The sequence below is a fragment of the Vombatus ursinus genome, unplaced genomic scaffold, assembly GCF_900497805.2.
Source record: "Vombatus ursinus unplaced genomic scaffold, bare-nosed wombat genome assembly UNPS02014830.1, whole genome shotgun sequence".
Lineage (NCBI taxonomy): Eukaryota > Metazoa > Chordata > Mammalia > Diprotodontia > Vombatidae > Vombatus > Vombatus ursinus.
This window is the reverse complement of record NW_020954608.1, coordinates 45,960,221-45,977,425: the sequence shown is the minus strand read 5'-3', so window position 1 is coordinate 45,977,425 and position 17,205 is coordinate 45,960,221. Positions and strand designations below refer to the sequence as shown.

The following is a 17,205-nucleotide window of genomic DNA, read 5'->3' as shown; positions in this document are numbered from 1 at the left end:
GCCTTCTGGTGCAACCAGACTGGCCAGAGAACTGTAGGCTCTAAGGTTTTGTTTGAAACAGCAGGAACAGAGAGTCTTCCATGGTTAGAAACCCACAGCATGGACGTTGGAAACCCATGTGGCATGTCAGCACCCTGGGCGAAAGGGCGCCTGTGCTGAGATGCTGTATAACAGAAATGTCAAACTCCCTGCTCTCCTCAGCAAAGTACTTGAAAACTCAGCAATGCTGCCTGAACCAGATTAAAACGTAATTGGGTAAATAAAAATATAGTACACCAAGTACTTCGTCAATGAGGAAGGGGATATGTGCCAATGACTGTACTAAGCACTTTACGAATAGGTCATTTGATCCTCATAACAGTCCTATGACGTAAGTGCTGATATCATCCTCATTTTACAGTTGAGGAAACTGAGGCAAACAGCAGTTAAGCAGCTTGCCCAGGGTCACACAGATAGTAAGACTCTGAGGTCAAATTTGAACTCAGATCTTTCTGACTCTAGGCCTGCTGTTCTATCTATTATGCTACCTAGAACACCCAGAAGAAATTAAGCAGAGGCAAAAAATGACAAAGCCCTGGAGGATGGCATTAGAAAGAGAATAAATAGCTTAAAATTGAAAGGAGTAAATCTACTCAAGTTACAGTCTCCTTGAAAATTAAAATTTACCAAAGAGAAATTAATGACTTCATGAGAGAGCAAAACATAGAACAAAATTTAAAGATTGAATTTGTTGATACAAACAGATGACTTAGGAAACCGGTGAAGGAGATAGAAATTAAAAATTGCGACTCACTGAAACCCATGATAAAAAAAAAAAGCCTGGAGAGAATCATATCAAGAATCAGGAAATCATAAATGAAATTTCTATTAAATTCTAATTCTAAACTCTAATTAAATCGGTTAGATCCAGAGATCAAAATAGAGATAGAAAGAATGTATCAATCACCTCCTGAAAGAAACTCTAAAAAGGAAAACCCCAGAAATATGGTATCCCTAATCTAGAGTTTTCATGTCAAAAAAAAGAAATACTGTGAGAATTCAGAAAGACACCATTCAGGTACCAAGAAACCACAGTCAGGATCACCTAAGACCTGGCAGCTTCTACCCCCAATAAGAGGAGATAGTAGTTTCAAAAGACAAAAAGTTACAACTAATAGCTTACCCTGCAAAGCTGAGGAAAATCTTGCAGAAGGAAAAAGGAGCTTTAATCAATAAAAGACTTTCAAGTATTTCTGATGAAAAGATCAGAGCAGAGTAAGAACTTTGAAATACAAACACAAAAGAAACCTAAACAGGCAAATTTTTAGGTCATTTGGAAGGGGTTCTGTGATGATTTGGTGTTAACATTTTAATTGGGGAGGGGTAAAAGAAATAGGTGCCTTCAGAATTTGAATGTCTTCAAAGGGATAGTTAAGTAAGCAAAACAGGACACAGTGTGGGGATTGGTTATATCCTGCAGGTTTTATGAGGAGAAAGAGAAGGAAAAGTAAAAGAAATTCCCTAGTATTGAAATGAGGAAGAAGTGAGTGGTTTCTCATGATGGAGAGGGAGGCGTGCTGAGTACAGACAAATATAAAGGAAGGCAGGTAAGAGAGGACATCAGATGAACCTCACTGTTATCTGAAAAAAGGTTGAATACATAAATAAAGAATTTGGTGTAGAAATACAGCATGATCAACAGGAAAACTAATGGGGAAGGGAGGAGATAGTCCTACATAGGGAAGGTAACACTCTCTTTGGATGATGAAGGTATCGGCAGGCCCTAGATTCTCCTGCCTCTGGCTGTAAATGGGGAAGAGCGATGGACTGAGTAGTTGTAAATCCTGACTATCTTGTGCAAGGACCACAGTTACAGAGTTTCAGAGTTGGAAGGGACTTCATTGTCTTATCTGGTCTAATTCATTGACTCCAAAAGATTCCTACTACAACATAATTGAGAAGTAGTCTTACAGTCTTTGCTTACAGACTTACAGTGAAGGGGGGGCGGGGAAACCCATTACCTCTCAAGGCAACCCTAAATGTGTCTCTTTTCAGCTTTCATCCATTGCTCTTGGTTTTGCCCTCTGAAGTCAAACAGAACAAATCTAATGCCTTTTCTACATGACAGACTATCAAATATTTTTAAGGCAGTTATGTCCCTTTTGAACCTTTTTATTCTTCGGGCTAAACATCCTGAGATCCTTAAATTTATCGTCACACGGCATGTCTTCAGGAACCTATCTTGGTTGCCCTCTCTAGATACTCTTCCACTTTTCAGTGTGTTTTCCAAACTGTGGTGCCCAGACCTAAACATCATGTTCCAGATGTAGTTTGAGCGGGGTAGAATACAATGGTACTATCATCTTCTATTCCTGGAGGAAAAAAAAGGAGAGCTTCCTGCCTGACAGGGTCCCCCCTGCAGATGGATGGTGACTCCTTCTGGTGGATTCTACTCTAGATTTGAGGTAAGTAGGAGACGACCTCCATAGTTTGGATTCTGTCAACTGATGCATTTAGGAAAGTGAGTGGTGATAGATGGCCTTGTCTCAGTAGAAGTTTTTCACACCTTGACAGGTGGTTGGTATTAGGGCAGGTTCAGGATGATAGCAAAATACAACAAACAGTTATTTAAGTTCCAGATTCATTGCTAAACGTTAGTGAAACAAAATCAGTAAAAATGGAGCTTATTCTCAAGGAATTTATATTTTCACTGGGAGAAATGATATGGAGTCCTGGATTCAAGTCAACAAACGTTTCTGAAATGCTTGCTATGTGCTGTGTTGAGTACTGCGAATTCAAATATTAATAGAAGGAAAGACAGTCTCTGCTCTTGAGGAGTTTCATTTTAATGGGAGCGGATAACACATAAAAAGAAAGTTGTGAAAAGGGCCTTTAGGATAGGAGGAAAGATGAAGGCACCCTGTATCAACATTGTTCCATAAAGAGAGTCTGAAAGATTTAGGAGTTCAGTTTGGAGTAAAATAAAGAATGACTAGACTGGGAATTGTCTTCAAAGTGGAAGATATGGGAGGAACCAGCCAATCAAAGGGAGAGGCCATGGGACATAAGGTGCTTCCATTTTGTGAAATTCAGGACTAGAGTGAGCTTCCAGAGTGAAGAGGTTTCTGGGGTATAAATAAGCTCACTTTATTTGATAAGTATAAAAAAAAGAAGAAAGCTCATCTATCATATATCACTGTGGCTCAGAGGCACAGTCCAAGGTGCCTATATTTAAAAAAACAAACAAACAACAACAGCCGTCTTGTGTTATAGAATCTCATGGAATGAACCTAAAATAGAGGGAGGAAATCTCAGATATATATACTTTTTTTAAGTATCTAAGTTAACTTTGACAAAATGCCTATAGGAAAGTAGGGAAAAAAATGGAGATGATGTCCAATAGCCAGATGGTATGGTGTGGAGATGGCTTAGAAATTATATGGAAGCCTAGTTCCAGGCAATACATGGCAAAAACTCATCTATCCAAAGACAAGAAGAATAAGGCAGGGACATGGTAGTTGTCTTCATATATGTGAAGGTGGAGCTAACAAGCATTTATTAAGTGCCTACTCTGTGCCATGCATTATGCATGGGGATAGTGCTGGGGTTAGGAAGGCAAAAAAACAAGTCAAGTAACTCTCAGGTCAATCAGTGTTTTGTAGTTGTTGTTTTCCTTCATTCTCGAAGAGGACCAAAATGACATCACTATGTTAGAGTCAAGTTACAGCGTGTCCTACTATGGCTGATCAGACCAATACGAGCTTGGAATGTTCTACCACATATTGGGTACAAATAGGCCATGTGAACATTTGGGATGGATTTTCTAAATTTGTACATCTTGCATTTTTTTGAGCTACTTTAATTCTGCTTTGCTCATAGAGCATGGCACCTTTTCTGATGAGGGCACACTATGCTGGGCAGTTCTGTGCCAGCGTCTCCCATATCACACAATCAATTCCAAAGTTCCTAAGAGAGACCTTGAGAATGTCATTTTATTGCTTCTACTGACCACTGTGTGAGTTCTCCATAAAATAATTTTTTAGGCAAGCATACATTTGGCATTCTAACAATGTGACCAGCCCATCAGAGTTGCACTCTCTGCAGTAGAGTTTGAATGCTTGGTAGTTTAGTTCTAGAAAGGACCTCAGTGTCTGGTATCTTATCCTGTCAGGTGATCTTCAGAATCTTCCTAAGACAATTTAAATGGAAGCGATTCAGTTTCCTGTCATGGTGCTGGTATACCATCTGGTGATGACTATGCACTCGGTGCGGTCTCTGAAGTTGAGATGCATCAAAGAATGGATCGTTTCTCTGCTGCTTGTGCTAATTTTTAAATTTGGTCTAACTTTTGGAGTATTTATTAAGAACCTGTTATATGCCAGACACCCTACTAAGCACTTTACACACATTTCATTTAACCCTGACAACAATCCCAGGAGTTAAATGCTGTTATTATGCTATCATTGTCCTCATTTTATAGATATGAAAATTGAAACTGGAGTATTTAAATTATTTATGGTTGAGCTTTCACAGTAAGATGACTGCTTTATAGGTGAGAAAATTGATGTATGTTAAATGACAGGGTTAAGTGACTTTTCCAGGGTCTCACAGCTAGGAAGTGTCTGAGCCTGTATTTGAACTCATGAAGTTGAGTCTTCCTGATTTCAAGCCCAGTGCTGTATCCACTGCACCACATAGCTGCCCTCAACAAAACTGTATTACTATGCTATAATTTATTCTTTAATTATAGAATAGGTTTTTTCTTTCAGTTTCACATGATCATAACTAGAGCAATGACAGTCCTTCAGATTCAGTGTAAATAAGTATATTATTCCTCAGTGCTTTTGTGCAATGCCTAGCATATAGTAAGTACTTAATAAATGTTTGTTGATTGATTAATATTGATCTTTTTTGTTTAAATATAACCAGTATCATTTTTTAGCTGATAATACATAGTATTTGCTGTGCTCAGTACCTCTTGACTCTCTTTTTGAAGAAAATATTCCAAACACATTGGTGGGAGGCTTCTCATATGCCTTTAACATCTCTTCTTACCTTGGAACCGTGTTTTCTAACCCATTTTTTGCTGTCAAGTCATTGAACTTAAATGTATATTCTTCAGTTTCTCTGGCTCCTCTTTCTCCGTAGATATTGGCCATAAGCTACAAATAATTTTTAGTAGTCTTCTTTCAAATATTCATCATGAGTTTTGCAATGTAAGATGAACACAGGTCCCATGAAATTATGTTTCTTATGCCCTTGGATATTTGATAAAACTATAGAGAGAATGATAGGGTTGTTATGCTTCAGTTCTTCCAACCATTTGTCCACTTGTTGAATGGATAGGAATCTCCCACTTTTAGAGTACCCAAAAAATAAAGTTAAAATCTACAATTCTTGACCTCTTCTCCTGTTCTACCACTCTGTCACTATCATTGGATATGTGAAAATGGTTCTCACAAGCTTAAGATTCATTTTTTTTTACCAGTCACAGGCATTCACAGCTAAAGAATTCATCCCCAAATGACCAGTCTAATAGCAGTGGACTTCCCTCTATGTAACTAACTAGCTAGCTAGAATCGGTGTTCAGAAGGGATCATCAGCTTAGGGCATATTCTGTTTGTCTTTTCTAGCATTTTTAAATTTGACAGAGCTTGCACCCTGCTGGTAACATCTTAGAGATCCTGGTTTAAACTCCATGCTACCATGTATGAGGTATCAGAGGAGGACTTTATTGAGAAAAGTCCACACTGTAGTCTATAAAGTGCAGAAAAATATACTACTGCAGTAAGTAATACCTTATTTTTATACTCAAAAAAAGGCAAGCAGATTATTATATCTTTCTGAGATATTTCCTTATAGAGTGAACATATAGTTCACTCAAACTTAGTGACAGGGAAAAATTCCCCTAAATTTTGTGTTTTAAGAATTTTTAAATCAGTCTATTAGTAACAATTTAGAGTGTTTTTGACTAGTTGGAACAAGATTATTTAGCAGTTAATCCTTTATTTTATTAAATATATTTAAATTAAAGTAGCAAAAGATTATATACCATTGACTTTCTACTTATTTTTGAAACTTAGATTTATATACTTAAAAATTAAGTAAGTTCTGGAAGCTGGGAAATCTGTGTAGTAGCCATAGAATGTTGATTTTTCTTTTGGCCAGATGAGGGCACTTTATCTTTACATTTGGATCTATCATCAGCCTAAAATATCTACACTAACTATATTTTCATCTGTTCCCTGTGGGCAAGAATAGAGAAAAACAGCTTTGTTATTTAAAAAAACAAACAAACAACAACAACCGTCTTGTGTTATAGAATCTCATGGAATGAACCTAAAATAGAGGGAGGAAATCTCAGATATATACTTTTTTTAAGTATCTAAGTTAACTTTGACAAAATGCCTATAGAATACAGCGAATTTTGTGGGGAAATTACCTTGTGCTGTGAATGAGAGATACATATTTGTTGTTAGTTTTCAAAATGAAAGGAAATTGTAACTTATTTTGAGCGTTTTTACCCGACCTATCATTTTGCTAATTTGAGCATGAAGTTGTCTTAACCCTAAAATCAAAGTCAAATTAAGTAAACAAGCATTTATAAAGCCCCTGCTTTGTGTCAGACATTGTGCTAATTAAGCACACATCTCCTTCTGGAATGTTCCATTTGGTTGTCCTGCTGTTCCCCAACATCTTCTGTTCTCCAAGGACATTACAATTAGAATAAAATTTGCCTTATAGTAGTGAAGACTATTTTTCTTAATTCATTGTTATTCTTTTGAAGAGATAACAAAATGGGTTAGAAAAGTGGAAGTTGCTTAACTTTGACTCCTATTTCCAGCATTATGCAAGAAAGTTAACACCTTCAAGAGTATATCACCTTTCTTTACAATTCTTTATGAGATAGTGCAAGTGTTATAATTCCGGTTTTATAGGTGAGAAAACTGATGTATATTAAATGACTTGCCTATTTTCACATAGCTAGTCTAAATGTTAAAACCGATTCTAACTCAGTCTACTGATTCTAGTGCTATCACTTTTCTTACTACAGCACTACACTGCCTTCCCCCATGGGAGTAGGCACTGGGGATCTATTAAAGATCTATTAAAAATCTCAAAGAATCCTCTCCATAATATATACTCAAAGTAGTCAATTCAGTCTTTCTTTGAAAATCTCCAGGTGGGTACCTGACAACTCCTAAGGCAGCCAATTCTGCTTTTAGATAGTTCTAATTCTTGAAACTTTTGCTTATATCGAGCCTTAATTTGCTTCTTTGTGATATCTATGCATTGCTTCTGTATTTTAATAGAAGTAAAGGAAGAATTAGTGAAAGCTGACACTTGTATAGTGCTTTAAGGTTTGCAAAGCATTTTTCACAATTACTGCATCTGAAAGTAGTTGACATTAAATGTGAATGTGAATCTGTATCTCCAGCCCCAACCAGTTGTCTAAGCACCAGGCCCATGTGTATCTCAGTTACCTGACATGTGACATCCTGACAGTGATCCAAAAATGACTTAGCCAATGCTGAATTCTTTAATTCTGCTCTTGCCCAACATCCTCTTTTGCCCAGTTTCTCTCCAGTGGTCTTTTCCTATTTTTTGTGGATGTCATGCCCGTTTTATGTAGGCTGGATGGTTCTTTAAAGGGACAGGAAGGCCTTTGACTTCCTAGTGGCCTGAGGTATGACAGAGCCAATTTAGGGGGAGCTGGTACAGGATCTTAGCTGAGTGGGAAAACCTTCCTGACTTAAGTGGTTAGTTGCTATGGTAACATGGAGGTAGAGGGGAGCAGTGTTTTATCTGAGCCAGTATATTTTTAAACTTTAGAACTTGTGTTCTTTTCATCTCTTGTTATCAGTGAAGTTATTTTTATTGCATTTTACAGCCCGAAGCATCTCATTGCATTCTAATTCCAACCCTGAATCCTTGGACTGGCCTAGGTTAGTACTGGCCTAGAATAGTTCTCATTCTTCTTGGCCTCTGCAGCATTTGGCACTGTTGAAATCTCTCCTAACCCTACCCCGCTTTTGAGTATTGTCTCCATCCTGGGTTTTCCTGACCTAGTTCTGACCCTATTCTGCCATACTTCATTACCTGCCTGACTGATCATTCTCATTTTCCTTTGCCAGCATCATTTATATCTTGCTCTCTAGGCATAATTTTATCCCAGGACCTAGTCCTGAGCCCTTTCCTCAATCTATGACATCATTAAATCCCATGGATTCAACTATCATCTCTATGCAGATAACTCCTAAGTCTACATAGCCAGCCTTTATTTTTCTCCAAAGTTCTTGTCACGTATCTGACTGCATGTCCCAAGGGCATTAAATTAAACCAACCCAAAATTGAGTTCATTATCTTTACCTCTAAACCCACCCTTTTCCTCCCTTGGTCCAGAGCACCAGGTTTTACTATGTGAGTCATTCTTTGAATCTTAACTCACAGTCTTCTCCTGTATCTTATTTTGCTAAGTCTTGTTGCTTCTACCTGCTCACCTGTCACATTCATCGCCTTCAGACTCCTATTACCTCCTGGACTATTGCTGTAGTCTCCTTATTAATCTACTTGTTTACAGCATTTCTCCCCTACAGTCTAGCTTACACACAGCTGCAAAATGATGTTCTTCTTTTTTTGTTCTTTTTTGAAAAATAAGTTTTTATTGATATTTTCTGTTTTTTACATCACCATAGTATCCCATGTATCATTTTTTTCTCCCCATCCCAGAGAGCAATCTCATGAACACAACTGATCAATACATTGAAAAAAATCAGTAAACATGTGCAGTGTTAACAGCTGTGTACCTCTTACCTCCATGCAGGGTAGGTTTTTTTTGGGAGGGGTAGTATCTTCACATATTTCTATTTGAGTGCTGTTTGATTTTTATCATTTTGTTGCATTTACTTTTGATTCTTTTAGTGTCAGTGTTGTTCTATTTATGTTGTTGTAGTTACTATGTATGTTGTTTTCTTGGCTCTGTTTATTTCACTCTGCATCAGTTCCATGTAGATCTTTCCATGTGTCTCTGTATTTATTATACACCATTTCTTCCAGTACAGTAATATTTCATTATGTTCATGTACCACAATTGTTTAAATAGGTTTCAATTGATGGGCATATGCTTTTCATTCTTAGCTATCCCCAAAATTGTTATTTTAAATATTTTAAGGTAGATGGGGACTTTTTTCTTATTGATGGCTTCCTTGAGTAATCCCTTTCTTGAGAGTCTCAGTAATGAAGACTCTGGCTCAATGGGTCACTTTATTTTGCATAATTCCAAATTGGTTGTATCATTTTACAGCTCGGCCAACAGTGTATTAGTATGCCTATCTTTCCACAATTCCTTTGCCCTTTTTTGGTCATTTTTGCCAGTTTTCAGGGTATGAGGTTGTTTTGTTTTGTACTTCTCTCATTAGTAATTTGGAACATTTTTTTCACTTGGTTGTGAATACTTCAGTTTTTGTGAGACTATTTATCTATTAAGGAATGGCTATTAGTCATATATATATTTATTAATTTTTATATATCTTGGATACCAAACCCTTATCAGAGAAATTTGATACAAAGATTCCACTTCCCTTTTTATCCTAGCTACATTAATGCTGTATATGCAGAAGCTTTTCAGTTTCAAGTAATCAGTTATCTTTTTTCTCTTTTGTAATTGCCTCTGTTGTTTGGTTAAGAATACATTTTCTACCCATATCTGTAAGAACTATATGATATGTTTGTGTTTTACATTTTTATAGTATGATCTTTAACATTAAAGTCATATCCATTTAGAGTATGGCCTAATTTCTGCCAGACTGCTTTCCAGTTTTCTAGCAGTTTTTAATAGGCAGTTTTCCTCTATGTAATTTGTACTTGTCAAATACTGGGGTTTTGAGTTACATTGTTTCTAAATCTCCCTTGCCTAGTCCTTTCCATTGATCTGTCTCTCTATTTACGCAATACCAGATGGTTTTTGTGACTACTACTTTATTAGTTTGAGGTCTGGAAGTGCTATTCTTTTGTTCTTACTATGTTTCAAAATTTCCTTTGGCGTTCTATATCTTTTCTTTTTTTCCAAATGAATTTTGTTATTATTTTATCAAGTTTTTTCAAGTGTCCTCTTGGTAATTTGGTTGGTGTAGCATTAAAAGTATAAATTAACTTTGGTAGTGTCATTTTTATTATGTTGGTACAGCCTGGCCATGAGCACTGAATATTCCTTTAAATTGTTCTTCATTTTTTAAAGAAGTGCTTTATAATTCAATCTATGTAAGTCTTGTGAAGTGAGAGGTTGATACCCAGATGTTTTATGCATTTTGTTGTTTGGAATGAGATTTCCTTTATATTGCCTGTTGTGTTATCTAATTATTGTAAAGAAATGCTTTTAATTTGAGGATTTATCTTGTAGCCTGAAATTGACTTTTGGATGATCAAAACTGAGCCCATCTGGATGCTATACTCTTTTCCTCAGACTTAGTGAAGTGCTACCTTGTCATACACTTGTCACCCCTCTCACACAAATACATGTGTGCTGTCCTGGTGACCTGTCCCACTCTATCTGTTCCTTAGTTCCCTGATCCGGCACTGGCAGTAAAGCTCTGCTTTACAGTACTGGTCCTTCCAGGTTGTAGCCCCTGGCAGGCTTTTACTCCTGAAGGGCTATAATCAAGCTTGCTGTCCAGACCCAAGCAAACTTCTTCAGCCTGGAGCTAGGGTCTTTGTGGCACCAGAAAGAGGAGGAAGAAATCAGGGTGTAATGGGAGTTTTGTTGTAAATTTGTGTTTTGTCCTTGGATCTGCTAGTGCAGCCTCACTGTGAGGTGAATGGGAGGTGGGGGAAGGGTGCTGAGCGAGTTCTGGTTCATTAATTGTTTGTTTTAAACTTCTTTTGGCTTCTGGATGTCCTAATTCAGTGATAAGATTGCAGGTGGGAAGAGAAGTGGAAGTAATGATTATAGATAGCATTTTCAAGGAGTCTAGGTGAGAAATGGAGGAAATATTTATAATGATAGAATGAAAGGATGGTAGGTCTAGTTGGAAGAGAGACCATAGTGCAAATATTGTTTATCTTTATTCTGTAAAAATCAGAGGCAAAGTCTGTAGCAGAGCAGATGGTGGGGTGCTTCTGGATGGAAACTTTGGAATAGCCTCTCTAGGATGTGTTATTGAAGTTAGGGAAGAGTAAAAGCATGTTCTTGCTTCAGTGAGGGCCCAGTTGAGATTAGATAAGCCCTTGCATATCAGGCCTCTAACCTTACCACTCAACCAAAACTGATTTCTTTTAATGATCTTTTAATTGCCAAATCTAATAATTTTTTCTGCTCTCTTGACCTGTGCCATATTTTTCACTGTTGACCACCATTACCTCATGGATACTCTTTCTTTTCTTGGTTTCATGATACTACTATACCCTGGTTACTCTTCTGCTGGCTGCTCCCTCCCAGACTTCTTTGCTAGGCTCATCCATATCACACCCCCTAACTCTAGGACTAGATTTTTACCTAGGTTCTCTCAACTTCCTCTTTGCTTCTCCTTCAGTCCTCTTTTGGTAACCTTAATGAGCTCTCATGGGGTTAAATATCATCTCTTCGCAGATCACAAACATGCAGTACATACATACTTGCTTACACAAACAGATTAAAAACACATTGTATGCCTAACTTCCCTTAAGTGCAGATCTAACAGTGTGACTTCCCTATGCAATTGGTTCCAGAGGTTTCATTTTGCCTCTAGGATAAAATGTAATCCCCTTTTGCTTTTTAAAGCCTTATTTTTCTAGCCTCATTGGACGTGATTCTCTTCCCACCTACAGAGTGTCATACCCTGCCCCCATACTTTGCACTCCTGCCAAACTGGTCGCTTGTGCTCTCTCTTTGTTACTACTATCTGCCTGCCTTTCTTTCTTTCTTTATTTCTCTCTCTCTCTCTCTCTCCCCATCACCATCTCTCCATCCTCCATACTTTTTGCACTGGCCATCCCACATTCCAGGAGGGTACTCCCTCCTTGCCTTCCCTGCCTCTACCCCTACCTTCTCATAGAGTCCCTCTCTTTAAGATGCAGCACAGAAACTATATTCATGAGATCTTTCCTATCCCCCACCCCCAAGTGCTTAGTGACCTTCATCTCAAACTACTATATTTGTATTTATTCACTTTATACTTATACTGTATATATTTATATAGGTATTGTCTCCTCCCCTAGAATGGAAGAATGAATTGTGTCATTCTTTGTACTTACATATCTCCAGCACATAACACAGTGTCTGGCATATAGTAAGCACTTAATAAATACTTTTTGATTGACTGATACCATAAATTTGTAGTGGACTCATTTGATTATATGACTTATTCCAACTCTGTTCAACAGTCCTTGAATAAGAGCAGAAGTAAAAGGTGGGAGTAGTCCAGGGTTGAACTTTGACAATGCATGAGCAGAAATAAGATAAGGAGGTAAAGGATTTTGGAGTACAGGATAACATAGAGTTGACTTGATTAACTACAGGGTTGAAATGGGGAAGTGAGAAAAGTGAAGTGAGAGTAGGAGCCAGAGCCTGAGAAAAACTGTGGTGTACAAATATGAGTTTAGCAGGGGTAAGGCATAGAAAAAGATTGGATGTATTAAATATAACCAAATGAGAATATTTCAGATTTTGAACATGCAAGTATAACATTTATGGATGATGGCAGGATTAAAGGTGTTCTTGTTGTTTATTGGTGAAGTAGAATGGAAAGTGTAGATTATGGAAGTTGAGGAGACTGAGGAACCAGGGAGTTGTGATGTTTGAGTCCTCCATAATCTTAGTTCCTTTCCTAAGAGATTATTTCTAGTTTACCCTGTATGTATCCTATTTTCAAAGTTGTTTACATGTTGTCTCCCCCATAAGACTATGGTCTCCTTAAGAGCAGGGAGTATTTTTTTGTCTTTTGTATCCCCTGTCCTACAGCTTAGTAGTGCCTGGCACATGGCAGGCACCGAATAAATGCTTATTGACCTACTTGTTGCTGATTTGAGGCCTGTAGACATATGGTGATATGAGTGCAAGAGTTGGAGTTGTAGAGGAGGACTGTAGGGGCAAGTACTGAATTCCTTTAGAAAGGAGGAAGATGATTTAAGGTCCATTTTGATAGAGTGAATCTCAAAGACAGAAAGGTTGCCAAGAAAAGGCAATGGAGTCTCAAAGTGATAGTAGCAAAGATAAAGATTTCCACTGCCTTCTGGGACCGGTTTGTTGGAGGCATGAGAAAAAGAGCACAGTGCTGGAGAAGGGTGTTTTTGAAGATCCAAGCAACACTGGATAGAGAGGTCCAAAATTAAGGGAGTAGTTTGCTAATTACAGAATGGGAATTATAGAGGGTAAAATGGAACTTTAAGTGAAGATCTAGAGTTGAACATGAGAGTAGTCTGATTGCATAGAATGAGGTTGAGACACCAAGAATTAAGGGGTTTCTTTTCAGCTAGTTGGTAATTCATTATCACAGAGATTGATAGTGTAATGAATGAGTGGACTACAAAATCAAGGTGACACTGCACAGAGTGGTAGTGTGTGTTTATATTTGTATATTTCATTCTGTGAGTTTCTAAATGAGATACCTTATCATAATATCAAAGGCTTCCACAAACAAAACTTAAAAGTATTTTAATAAATTTTTTTGAGTTAGAGGGGATTTTAAAGGTCATTTGTCTATTCCCTTCATTTTCTCAATGAAAAACTGAGACCTGGAATGTTATGTATGATCTTGAGTAAATAATGTTTCTGGGTTTAGTTATATATTGATATACAACATATTGTATTTAATTTTTTTCCCTTTTCAAGAGGTGAAGAAACACATTGAAAGGTAAAGCATTGCTTATGTGAGTCTTGTAGGGTTTTTTTGGGGGGAGTTAAATTTTTTTAAAATTTCTCAGTTCTTTAAAATTGTTGCTTATTCATGATGATATATTTGAAGGAATATTGAAGCCTAAGAATTTTCAATAAAATTATAAATAAGTTTCCAGTCATATCATGCTAAACGAACCACAAAAATCACAAAGCAAAAAATCAATATTTGGTGGCCCAGTTTTGTTTAATGCAGTAAATTATTTTAGATTGGATTTACAGCTCTCTCAGTTTTCTTGGAAATAGGCCATCACATGCTGAGATGAAGTACCAAGCTTTTTAAATTAGATGCTGAGCATGCTCATATCATGTATTCTGTGCCCTCTGAGTATAACTGAGCAGGAAGAAATCATAACACTCTCCTTTGCCATCGAAGTACCACGGTTTGCAATTTGTCTAGCAAACTACAGGATTAAGATAAAGAGTCTCATGACTTTGAATACTGGATTTTAGTAGAAGACTTTATTTGGTAAGTTAATGAATTCTTCTCCCACAACACCCCCCATTCTTATGTTTTAAGGATAATTATCAGATATTTATAGAAAGGCTGTGCCTTTCCTTTTTCCCCCACTTTATTTTATACCAAACTGAAAGTTTATATTGTCTCCAGTTTCAAGAAGCAGGGTAGAAGGGAGAGTATTTTAGCCATCTAAAATTCCTCTTCTAAGAAATATTTTTAGCACATTTGTAATGCAGTGAGCACAGAAATGTTAAAATACTCCTTACTGTGTTATAGAAATTGTATTTTCTTACCTTAAGTGCAGTTAGGATTATGTGCTGGTTAAATCTGATGATTTATCAAAATATGCAACTCTTTCTCTTCTTTTCCTGTATTTTCTTTTAAAGAAGGCACAATTTTAAAGTAATTTTGCTGTTTGGTTTTCAGAAGGCCAATATTATACCACATTATCTTTTCTTAACATAACATGACTATTCAGTTGGTTAATAGTAATAATATTTGACAGATAAATTTTGTGTTCATTTTCATAAAAATACAGTTTTAAATAGTGCTGTTTTAAAGTAGATTTTAGATTTTATAAAGTCTTAATTTGTGGATATGTCAAATTAGATAATATGAATGTGCTTTACTAATTATAAAGTGCTTTATAAATGTAAAGCATTGTTGTGTTTTATATAAATTTTATTTTCTTTAGTACTAAGTATGTTACAAACTTTTGAAACACAAAAATTTCAAGTTCTCTTTTTTCTTGAACTTGTCAGTGAAGTCACATGCTATCAATTATTTCCGATAAGAAAATCTGTTTATTTCTTTAGTATTTCTTATCCAAAATGTTTTTATTGTGACAGCTACAAGCATCCTCATTTTCCTCACTTCTTAAAAGTGTGTGTGTTGGGAGTCCTGTGAAAGATTTTAAAAAAGGAAACTAAATAATTTTAGTTGGACAAATGATTTTATGTTGAACATTGAAATACGTTTTTATCATAGGTAAGTTTGGTATCTTAAACCCTCTTAGCATTTTGCTTACGTGAATTTTTCAGTCTAATTTAGACAACCTATTTTTAATAATTTCAAGGTTCTAAGGGAAAGCATTAAATCACTTATTTACTTGAAAAAAAGTACATTTATTAGTACATGTAGAGTCGGGTTTGCAGTATATGTAAGCAGTTTGAGGCATAAGTGATATTTTGTAAGGGAGAGATTCTACAGATACTGAGGTGGCAAGTTATGTTAAATATTAGTTGTCTTTAAATGCTAGGCTTACAAAGACTTCTTGAAATAACTTACAAAGAAAAATTGTTTCTACTTCTGCATGCCAAAGATTGATATATATGAGTACAGTGAGTGTACATATATAAGTATACTTAATATAGTTCTGAAAGGGAGAGGTGTTAGCTGAAATGGGGACTAGGTGACTAGATTAATGTAATCTATTCGAGGTTTTTCACACTGAATGTGATAAATGATCTGCCAGCATTTTAGAGTAATACATTAATATGATATTATGAAGTTGATTTAAGGTTTAAGTCATTAGATTATTTCATTTTATGCAGTGAAGAATTATAAAGGCGCAGTATACTTCGAATCTCTGGACTATGTCCATCTAGCTGTCTGGACTATCTATGTGAGTTCCAATGGTTTAATCAATCAAACAGCAGTGATATTTCAGACACATATACTATGTCTGAGACAACTCAAGTAGACCAGTTGGCTAGAGTACAGAGTATGTAAAGAGGACTCATGTGTAATAAATAGGTTAGTTAGGCTAGAGCTAAGTTGTGAAGGCCTTCAAATGAAGAATGCAATCCATCCCTTCAACAAACACAGTGCTAGGTGCTGTGGATACAAAGGCAGAAATGACAGAGTCCCTATGCTTATAGAACTTGCATTCTTCTGGGGGGAACAACATGTACCTATTTAAGTACATAGAAAATAAATACAAGGTGGTTTAGGAAGAGTGGTGGCAGAAACAGGAAAGCTTTCTGTAGAAGCTGAGTCTTGAAGGGATCCTCCAATCTGGAGGACAAGAGAGGATATGGATTCCAGGCTTGGTAGGTGACCAGGGCTGGGGTATTGAGACCAGAGATGGAATGTAGTATGTGAAAAACAGTGCAAAGGCCAGTTTGGGTAGACTGTAGTTTGGGGCCAGCCTGATTGACATTTTTACCACAGCCTCTGATAAATCTTCCTCCAAAGTGCTGGAGGACCTTCAGGTAGATTTCCCGGATTTGAATCATAGTCAGTGGAGCGTACCAGTGATCTTTGGTTATTCAAAACTCAGCACATTACTGGCCCATTTTCTTCATACAATGTCCTTTACACCACTTTATGTTGGTTGATAGCTCACTATGCATTTCTTCGTTGCCCTTTGGATGACTTTTAATTTTTAAGAAATGTTTTTTATTCCTCTTTCTCTTTTGTCAGATGTCCCTATGATTAGTTTTGCTTAAGCTACATTAATGCAGCTATTTTCCCACTGGTTTTTTACCCTCTCAAGTTCCGCCCCCCCTTAAAAAAAAAGTGTCAAACTTTTTCCTATTTTCTTTTATTTATCTAGTTATTGAATTTTTTTCTGTCAATTAAGTCAAACTTCTCTTTCCTCCCATCTAACTTCTTTTGTTAATTTAGGGTTGTTTTTTTTTTTCCTCTGAACCTTTTTCTAAGAAGAATTTCTTCATTAATTTTCTTTTTTTGCTCTTCTGAAGTTTTTTTCTCTGATTCGTGGTCTATTTTCTTCTTATATTCCTCATAGAAATAAAACGTCTGAAGTAACAGATTAAAATCTCTTCTAACCAATATCTGTTATCACCTTTATAAATTTTGCCCTATTTTTTGTTTTTTTCCTGTTGTGCCTCACTTAGAATTATCAATTCGTGAGGAAGGTAATGTGGATAGAAGC

General features: G+C 36.5%; 1 protein-coding gene across 14 annotated transcripts in view; it reads left to right on the top strand.

The window, feature by feature from the left end:
• Window positions 1-17,205, top strand: part of PLEKHA5 (pleckstrin homology domain containing A5) — a 182,910-nt gene that overhangs the window by 38,356 nt on the left and 127,349 nt on the right. For 2 of the 14 annotated variants that reach the window (XM_027838667.1, XM_027838663.1), the window contains exon 1: window positions 14,205-14,315. The exons of the other annotated variants lie outside the window; for them this stretch is intronic. The gene's annotated coding sequence lies outside the window, so the exon portion shown is untranslated. Of the gene's footprint in view, window positions 1-14,204; window positions 14,316-17,205 lie in introns of those variants that run through there. 14 annotated transcript variants of the gene reach the window in all.